This window comes from Diadema setosum, chromosome 12 (assembly GCF_964275005.1).
Source record: "Diadema setosum chromosome 12, eeDiaSeto1, whole genome shotgun sequence".
NCBI classification, from domain to species: domain Eukaryota; kingdom Metazoa; phylum Echinodermata; class Echinoidea; order Diadematoida; family Diadematidae; genus Diadema; species Diadema setosum.
The window spans coordinates 36255560-36266564 of NC_092696.1; positions in this window are offsets into that span (position 1 = coordinate 36255560).

The following is an 11005-nucleotide window of genomic DNA, read 5'->3' on the forward strand; positions in this document are numbered from 1 at the left end:
ACTGTTGTCTCATTCCCTCTGTGAACCATGGTCGTACCCAGACTGCCTGGCTGCAGCTCTCCTGGATGACCTTTCGTGGTTTGGGTTGTGGCTGGTCTAGCTGCTCATCTAATTCCTCCCTGGCGGTAATGTAAGCAAAAAGTAACATTGCAAGTGTTACGTCGTCTTCCTCAAGTTCTGTCATTTCCAGCGTCTGTTTGTTGGGATGTTAACTCCGTAGAAGTTCGAGAAACAATGAAGTCCGCGGTCAGTGGGCTGTATCTATACTAGTCAGGATCCAATTGTGGCTCAAATCGTCTTTGCTCCCGATCCCGATTACCAAAGATATCGTATCCTATCGCAACAGCGCGCATTGGTTCAAGAAGATCGTACTGGAACGTATCCAGACGTGTCTGCACGTAACAGATCGGAAACCCTGATCGTTATGATCATGTGAGATCGGGACCCAATTGGCGAGTCAATCGGGATAATTGTATCGTATCGTATCTAAGCGGGAAACCAGATCGTGGCAGATCATATTGCTTGAAATAGACCAATCGTGACCATACCGCATCAAAGTGCACCAACTCGTATCGACTCGCATCACCTCGTCTCCAAATGTGAAATTTCACATGGGTTGAACGAAACTTCCACGATCAGTTGAGATCGGGCAATCGTGACGTTCGGAAGCCTGCGTTACAGTGTATGACAACATGTATTAGTGACGCATTTAATTACACAAAAGGTTAGCTTGATTTGCTTGCAACCCTTACAATATAATAATTCTCGAGATAAAAAGATAATAAAAGGGAGGAATAATTTCCATCTGTCTCATAGTTACAAAGATTCCACCTAACAATATTCATGATTAATTTTTTACAACTGTACATAATACATATCAGCAGCATATTCCTTTACATCCCAAGACGATACATGCTCTGTTTGCTTACATACAATACGGACTGTATTGATTTTGCGCTATCAAGTTTCGTGTTTAGTATGAGTTCATTAAAGAAGACAATTAAATGGCCAGAGTGGACCATCCAGGCCAACCAGCCATGTTGCTTGACAGCAAATGAAAAGAGACGTTCTTAAGAACGCTTGTAGATCAACATTTAAGACAATTTGTGGAGCATTTGTGCATGCACTACAAACTTATTATACCTTTTAGTATTGCACGTGTATTACACACTCGTGTGATACGTGAAACACATGGTCTCATGATTTATAATCAGAAATATTTACTAAGTATTTAGTATAAAGAAAACTTGCAAACTCGTAGCCCGAAGGCGTAAATACATTGTAATGAAATATGAATACCTCCAAATTCAAAGAGAACACAATGAGCTGTGAAAAAATAACATCAAGATCACAAATGAATATGAATAATTCTTATATGGCACAAAAATATTACTACACATTTTTGCCAAAATACAGAAGTATGATACACGCCATCTTTCATCATTCTACGCAACACATATCCATAATATAATGACATATTCTTATGATATATATTACATATATACATAAATAACCAGCCCAATTATATTCTAAAGATATCCCACACGCTAAAAAAAGGGAAAAATCGTGCTCACACTTCCTACAAATAATAATGAAAAAAAAAATATATATATATATATCGCACTGAATGATGAATCTCTTTAGAGCAGAAAGGGTATATCTCTTATGAATTTCAAACATGCGTAATTAGTGGAAAGACATTATCAGTGAAAGCTCACTTCTGTTTGATAGTCAAACATATTATGACTGTCATTACATGCATTCAGAACACGACTTTTGTAGCCCGAAAGATAATATGCATGTGATATACTGGCACTGCTTTTAGAGCTCTGTATGACTGTAAAATCTAGAAATGTAACTGACACGCAGGTGACAACTATATCAGGATCAGAAAATTGCATTGCTATATCTTAGAATATAATGACATTATTTTATAATATCACTTATTGTCAATTATTTTTGATAGTGGATCACTTCAAGTAAAACTTATTGCATTACCTTGTCCAGAGCTTTTCATTACGAACAAGTTTACCTGTTAACTTGTAGGGCATACTGTTACCCTCCTGTTTGGATTATTTCCAACTATTTGCAATAGTACATTAACATGGTCAATATTGTGGCACATGTATACATAATCTATACATTTCTTAGTATTAGATACTTTCTTAGTTCATGATTGCACTTCAAATAATAATACTGATATAATACCAATGGCCAATTTTAGCCAAGATCTGATTCCCGAATCTGATCAAAAACCTCTTTCATGTAATGTGACTCTCCTGCGAGGATTTTTTTTCTTTTCCCCAGCTGAGACTTACTTTAGCATGTTCGCAAATGCACTATTATATGATGTAAATACACATTGTGCGCGTTTCTGAATTTGTTCTCTCTGGGTGTGTTTTTTTTTTTTTTGTCACACACTAAATATGTGTACTTTCTCAGGTCATGACTGCACTGACAATGATTAAACTTCCATAGTCTAATAGGATCATTTAAGTCTATTATGTTTACTGTGACCTTCCCGCGGGGAATTTTCGAGCTGATGTGCACAATAACATGTTAAAAAAATTCACAGTACAATGTTTAGCATGCAGGTAAAGGTTTCACAGTGCATCACGTATTCTTTCTTGGGTATTTTGTGACCATGAAACGGGCCTCCACACTCTCGACACTTCGGTAATGATGTGTTTCACGTTTTGAAGAGAATGGGTATAATACAAGAAAACTCCGGTGGAAAAAAAAAATCAGGAAGGATCAGTGGTCTATTGGCTTCCTCGAGAGAGAAGAGTCTGTCATAACTCAAGTTCACGTGGAAATGAATTGGACCGGTATCCTTGTTACAGTTCATACCACCAACTATCCGTTTTGAGATCAGCAAAAGGGTCGTCGATCCAGAAGGGGGGGGGGGGGAGCGCCGGGGGGTTAAGGCTTTGACCAAGGTCTCGTAACTAGAGAAAAAAAAATCACTACAAGGGAACAAGTACACTTTGGGAATGATTTAAAAATCTTTCGAATATTCCACCAAAAAGTGTGAATCAGATCGTATTATTTCCATTCTACAAATGCAAATGCTCCGTCGTGTAGGAGGGGATACGCCTCCGACACCCTTCCCCGGCGTCTTCCATAATTATGTACAGTTAAACTCGCCTAAGTCGACATCGCATATGTCGAATAATCGCGTAAGTCGATGATTTTAAAAAGTCCCGATTTTTCCCCATTGACTTACGTGTATTAATTCACTCACAAGTCGAATTTTGTAAGTCGAATACTCGCCTAAGTCGATGAAATTCCAAGAACACTTTCACGGAAAAAACATTGAATTCACTGTGCCTAAGTCGAATAAGATTTTATTGTGTAATAAATCACTGTCAAAATCACGAGACGCCAGTTTTTGTTTACATACAGTATATACCAAAAGAAACTTTGCGTTGATAAACATTAACGTTTCATTAACGCAAGTGGTTTCACCTGAATCGTTAGTAACGCAAACTAACGATCGGGAAAATGAACGTTTGTAGTAACGATGACTTACGATCCCTACCGCAAATTAGCGATGTTTCGTTAACATTAACGATGATAGGTAACGCAAGAACTCACGCCAGATTTTGGTTTTGTAACGAGACCTGGTGAAAGGACGACGTGATACCCCGGCCGAGTGTAGCGATGTATGCCTTATATTTAGCGGAGTCTTTTCGCGAATCGAATCACGATTTCGCGAATGGTTAATTTGCGACCGGGGTCACCAAAAACGCACGCCGGGCCACCAAAAAAGCCGGATGTTTGCCTTCAGTTTTGGAAATGAACAGCGGTAACAATCGGCTCCATAAGATGCTAGAATAAATGTCAGATGTTTGCTCTTAATTTTGGAAATGAATAACGGTAATATTCGACTCCGTGTTATACTAAAATAAATGTCGGATGTTTGCTTATACTTTTGGAAATGAATAATGGTAAGATTCAGTTCCGTACGGTGCGGAAATTAATGTCAGATATTTGATTTTGCGGTCGGAAATGAATAAGGATAAAAAACGGCTCCGGAAGATGCTGAAATGAATGTCGAATGTTTGCTTTGACGTTCGGATATGACTAATGATGATATTCAACTCCATACGATGAAAAAATAAATGCCGGGTTTTTACTTTTATACGTTCGAAAGTAAATAGCAATAACATTCAGCTCCGGAAGATGCTGAAATAAATGTTAAATGTTTGCTTTGGCGTTCGGAAATGAATAACAATGGTATTCAACTCAGTACGATGATGAAATAAATGCCGGATGTTCGCTTTTACGTTCGAAAGTAAATAGCAATAACATTCAGCTCCGGAAGATGCTAGAATATATGTCGAATGATCCCTTTGACGTTCGGAAATGAATAACAATAATATTCAACTCCGTACGATGATGAAATAAATGCCGAATGTTCGCTTTTACGTTCGAAAGTAAATAACATGTAACATTAGGCTCCGGAAGATGCCAAAATAAATGTCAGATGATTGCTTTTACGTTCGGAAGTGAATAACAGTAACATTCTGCTCCATAATTAAGATGCTGAAATAAATATCAGACATTTGCTATTTAACATTTCGAAATGAATAACGATACAATTCAGCTGCGTTTGATGGTAAAGTAAATGTCGGATGTCTGCCTTGACGTTCGAATATGAAAAACAGTATAACATTCGGCTCCTTTACGATGCTGAAATAATTGTCAAATGATTCATTTCACTTTCGGAAGTGGACAGCAGTAACATTCAGCTCCTTTAACGATCATAAAATAAATGTCGGGTGTTTGCTTTTGAATTTGGAGATCGACTAACGGTAATATTCTGCTCCGTACGATGCTAAAATAAGTAACAGATTGTTTCTTTTACATTTGGAAATGCTTAACGGTATCAATCGGCTCAGTTAGATGATAAAATAAAAAGCGGATGTTTGCTTTCACGTTCGGAAATGAATACGGATGATATTCAGCTCCGTAAGATCCTAGAATGAATGTCGATTGCTTGTTTTTACATTTTAAAATGATTAACGGTAACATTCGGCTCCGGAAGGTGTTCATACTTGTAAATTGTGGATGATTGCATTTACAATCAGAAATAAATAACGGTAACTTTCGGCTCTTTACGATGCTAAAACAAATGTCGGATGTTTACAAAATAAATGTCTGTAAATGCTCCCACTTTCTCATTTCAAACGTCAATTTTGGCCACCTAAATAGGCATCAACTTTTATAATAATCTATAAGCCTATTTGCTAAATCTTATAGAACTCAGAATAACAGAATAAGATTATTAGATTTCCTATTTATTTATTTTAGACGTGGGTACCGTCCTGTTTCACTTCAGTGATACTTAATATTTATTTTTCTATGTTTAGTATAGGACCGATTTAGTTTTGCTTGTTTGTTTTTTTCGGGCCATCAAAAAATAAAATCAATCATTTCATAAAAGTAAAAGTTAGTGTGGAGCCCTGGCCTGCATCAATGTGGATAAAGTTTCTTGCTGAAGGGCAAAATATCGGGCACATCGCACCAGCTCTCGGCTCCAGAGTAGACAACATACATGTACTAGTACATTATACATATGTATATGTGGTGTAACTCTAAGTCGATTTTTTTCGACTTACGCGCAAGTCGAAAATCGCCTAAGTCGATGTGTTTTGCTCAGTCCCGAGAAGATCGACTTATGCGAGTTTAACTGTACTTAGTACACGGTCATGACACACACGCAGAAAAAAAGGCTAATACCGCAATTTAGTCAAACAGCTGTCATACAATCTGGAAAAGGAAAACAAACAAATTCACCAAAATAATGTGCACCAGATCGCTGAGTTTCAGGTCTGAATATGCAAATCTCCCTCTGATCCCCCGCCCAACATCTTCCGCTCCCTGGCACATTATCATTTTCAAAGTTTCGTCCAGCCACCCCCCCCCCCCCATATCGTAAAAACGGATCTACGCCCCTGATCAACAAGACCTTGGTCAAGCGAGCATACGAAATCAGCGACCAAACCCACCTACCAGGGGAACTGAAGCATATCAAGCAAGTGTTGAAACGCAACAGCTATCCCTCATGCAACATTTCCCCTGCGCTTCCGTCATTGCGGAACTAAAGTGGAACCCAGCCGAGGTCGAGAGTTGTCCTCCCAGACATGAGAGCAGCCTCCCAAAAGATCAAGAGGATTCTGAGAGAAGCCGAAATTGAAGTTCGTCACAGAAAAACTTCAATCAATCCTCACCACACCAAATTACAAACGACACTCCAAGAACTTTCTTTACCGCATTCCCTGTGCATGCGGTATTAAATGTATACATTGGGGAGAGCGCGCGCGATCCTTGACCACGCGGTTAACCCACTCCATACTGAATTCTGACATCTCCATCGACTTCCCATTCCCATATGGAATGGGGATAAAAGAGCACCAGGCCTATGGCCGACGAGATTAAAGGGATAAATCTGCAATTATCCACCATGCCCACACCTGTCAACACAGGATCCTATGGGATGAAAGCAAACTCATCACTCAAGTCCCCAGCTGATACCAACGACGAGTCAGAGAAGCTCTGGCGATTGAGATGCATGATACAGTCCCCCAAGATAGTGGCCTACTACTACTACTACTACTACTAATTCGAGGACTTGGGTTCCATAAATAAAGATGCGCCTCCAAACCTGTCTATCTAACATGACTGTCCTTATAGGTCATTAGTACTTTCAAGGCCTGCGTCCTTCTTCAGTGCACTGATGAAAGTGGCCCTATTTCTTCCTCTTTTTGCAATTCCCTGTTTAGGCTCCCAGAGTATACGAGTGAATTGGCGAGATAGCTCAGGATGTCGCGCACAGTGTCCCGCTAAATCTCATCCTTCTCTCACGCACCTTGTCAGACACTTTGCGCATTGTATCATACAAGTCATCATTTCTGACGTGGTCACTCCATGACACATTAAGGGCTATCCTGAGCATGCGTTTGTACACTCCGTCCAATGCTTTCTCTCGTTTGGCTGTAAGTGTCCACGTCTCTGCTCCATACAGTAATACAGACTCAACTGTTGTGACAAAAAGTCGCCGTTATATGTCGTCGCTAAGTTGGGATTTCCACACTTTCCTCATACAGTGCAAAGCATTCCATGCGTGGCCACGTCGGATCCTGATGTCTTGTTCTGTCGAGGCAATCCAGGAGCCCAGATACTTGAAGTCGTTCTTCACATCGAGAACTGCACCGTCTGAGGTTGTGATAGTGGTGTCGTCGATATTAAATGCCATCACCTTTGTCTTCTTTGCACTGACCCTTAGACCAATCTTTCTGAACTCCTTTTCCCCTGGAAACAGCAGCTCCCTTGTCTTTTCAGTCGTATCTGATATTAAGGCAATATCGGCAGCAAGATCAATTTCAGTGACCATTACAGGCGGAACACGACGGCTTTGACGGGACACCAATGTAAATCCAAGCTCCTCTTCCTTGCCATTGATGGCAAGCCTCAGATCATAGTCAAGGGTTACGTACGATAAACAGAAAGGGTGCCAATGTGCCTCCTTGAAGTACCCTAGCCAGTATTCCAAAATACTCTGTCTCTCCATCAGGCGAGCACGTCTTTGCATGCGTCTTGGAGTAAGTGACATAAGCGTTTTCAGAGAATCTCTACGAGCTTCCCCCTGAGCCTCCATCTGAGCAATATCTCGCTAACTCTACTCGATAGAGAGGCTAAGTAACACCAATTAGCCCTCAGACAATTTTGATCCAATAGCTGGTTACAATCAGATATCCTATACAACTGTACAATGTGTGCAGCATACGGTGACACCAGGATCCCCTCCCCCGCAGGAGGTGACTGTGTGCACTCTACCATGGCATGCCTACCTACTGTGCTCCTTTCAGCCAATGAGAAATTTTCCTAACAGGAAGCCCCAAACCCTTGAATCCTTCCTAAGGATCATTATAATCCGGATTTTCCTTGAATTACTCATTCTCTTGAAAACAGTGAGAACATGCCTGCAGAAAGTTCGAGAATTGATAGGTCTTTTTCAGGGCCAGATACGCACCCAAGAGTAGAAAAAAAAAATGATTGTATTTCAATATTCACAATTCATTTTTCATTACAATTTCACTCATTTTCATTTCATTTATTTCATCTTGAATATTAATAGGACCCCCATGCCGGGTGTAATTAGCAATACTATCATTGCTGCCATTGGGATCATTCATGGGAGCTTTGACGTACTGTGGTGGTGAATTCTCTTCTTTACTCATATTTCGGTTGATTCCATTCTTTGATGCAAGGTTCTTTTTTTCACCCGTACAGGCACAGGTGAATCTCTTCATAACGTTACATTTTATGACAACAAGAACTACTAAGATTGCTAGTAAAATGGCTAATATTGAAATGGCAGCTGTATTAAAACATTGCCCATTGCCACAAGGGCATTCTGTGTGTACCATTGTTAGCGGACTGATTGTAGACTGCTGTAAAGTCATTTCTCCTCCCGTCTGAGGGTCATTATTTTCGGTAGACATTGATTCAGTCTCTTGGGAATATGCGAAGTCGAAACATGTTTCTGGAGATTTCCCACACTGTGGTGTAAATGAACAGCAGGCGATAGAAGACCCAACGTCCATCCAGTACACACCTTCAACGTGATCCACCAAGTGTTCAGGTTGACTAAGATATGGCGCCTTTTTGCCATTTTGGAAACAGGCAATAGATCCCTGTGGATCTGAATTCATTCCTAATGGAGCAGAGCAGTGTACCTCCATCCAGTCCAGGGAATATGTTGACGTCGACTTTACACACTCAACCGGTTCAGGTGGAATGATTACATTGATATACGCGTCTATTACGTCATTATGTTTTTCACCATCTCTATCTTCATTAACAAAAAGTATATAAGGGCCTTTATCTTCTTTCCGCACATCTCTTACAGTCAGAGTCACAATCAACTCATTCTCCTTGTTTTTTGCTCGCACTGTAAAACGATTCGCCTGTCCAGCTTTAAGACAATGCTCCCTGATCGCTTCTCCATTTCTATAAAATAAACATTCAAGATTCCCCCCCGAGTACATTTCATAACCATACTCTGAATCGTTCTGAAGTGACAAGCGAAAAATTATTTCATTGTCTGTTTCCATGCAGAAGTTGTAAACCTGGATTGCAGCTGATGGATGACAACTCAAAATCATCAACGTCAAAATGAGTAGGCCGATCTTGCTGACGGGAGACATTGTGTATCCTCTTGGTAAGCTGCTTCGTTGTGTCTGGCAAATGTAGCAGTCTGTGACAGGTCACTGAATTTAAAAAAAAAAAAGCACACACACACAACAAAAGAAGATATATTTGTAATTAGTTTTGTTGAACTTGATAACAGGGAGGACAATATTTTGGTAAAACATTGGTCTAACGCTGGGATAATATCATTTAACAAGGTGGAAAAGTGATTGTTATATCGTTTTTCTAACGTTGGCATGACATCACAACAAGGTTGAAAAGTGATTACTAGAACGTTTCTCGTTTGGGGCAACGTCAAAACGAGTAAGAAAGGTATAGTATTCAGTAAACACTGTTTAAACGCTTTTCCAATGTCAGTCTTTCACCGTTGACACAACATAAGTCCGATAGCCTAAAGGATATTGTGCCAACGTCATATTTCTGACGTTGTCTCAACGTACACACATTATACGGAGACAACGATAGCCAACGTATAGTATTACTATAACTTCGAAATTGCATTAATAAATTTCTAGGTGTCTTAATCGCCATAAGCATGATGATCTTGATTTGCTGGATTTGGAAAACTCAAACTGATCATTCATCTGAAGCGTTGTTATGAATTACTAGAGAAATAAATTTGACATCCCTGTCTGATTGGCACTATATGTATTCCGTCCTAAAGGAGGTTTCTCCCGTCAGAATCATGATTTCGTCATTCAAGTTCATTTTCCGAGCATTCATTTTCACGCATTAAACGCTAGAAGCATTTAATTAGCTTTCATATAATCTCAATTACTAAATTTCACTATCCAAGTCATCAATAAATTATAAACATTCATGTCAAAACTACAAGTGCCAGTTGAAGCAAATGTGCACGTGAAGGACAAAGGTGTTGATAAAATAATTACGTTTGAATTTGACAGATTATGATATGATGAAAAAGGAAGAATATTCTACTCGAAACTGCGAAGAGGCAACTTCTTCAGATATTCAGTTATTCCATTGTTGCAAATATTTCACCTATGAAACTTTATGGACTGACTGTGTTTGGGGACAAACTATGCAAGGAAACAAGACGGAAAAGATATTACAAATTAGACAAAGCTGAAACACCGAGACGTTGAAATAGGATGTGTGTAAGCGCCCACGGTAATTAATGCGAGCCAGTACAAATACGAAAAACCTGCTTCTGTAACATCACTAATCTCTTTAAAAGGTAACAGATGACTTGTCTCATAATCATTTAATATGAGGATACGGACAGTAGTTGAATGAGATGATATAGTGGTGCATGCAAAGCATTTAATGGCAACACCGCACTTGACTTCCCTAGCTTGATGACAATATTCCCTCTTTACTTAATAGCCAGCTGATAATGTCAATAAAGAATGACAAAAATATAATTAAAAACGTGTCTCCTTGGAGGATAGGGCCTGTGTAATGACAAATATTCGGTTTGACCATCCCTACTTAGAACGAGACAAGTGGATTTGATATTTTATTACAGCAGTAGTCAGCACTGCATATGTCTCTTCTAGAGAGAAATAGTTACATGTACAAAAAAATAACATAACTTTAGTACATGTGGACACCATCAGACACATTCGTTTTGTGCAGTCTATAACATAGCTTATTCTATTTTCTGCTTCGAGATTTTGAATTTTTCAATAAACCTCGTCATAAAAGCAAGTATCATGAGATGATGCGTAGCTCTTCCCTTTTCGTAAGCCATTCTGGTTGATTTGTAGAGGAGGAGGGCGATGAGGGGTGAGATTGTTAAGCAGAATGATTCTTTGCAGCTATA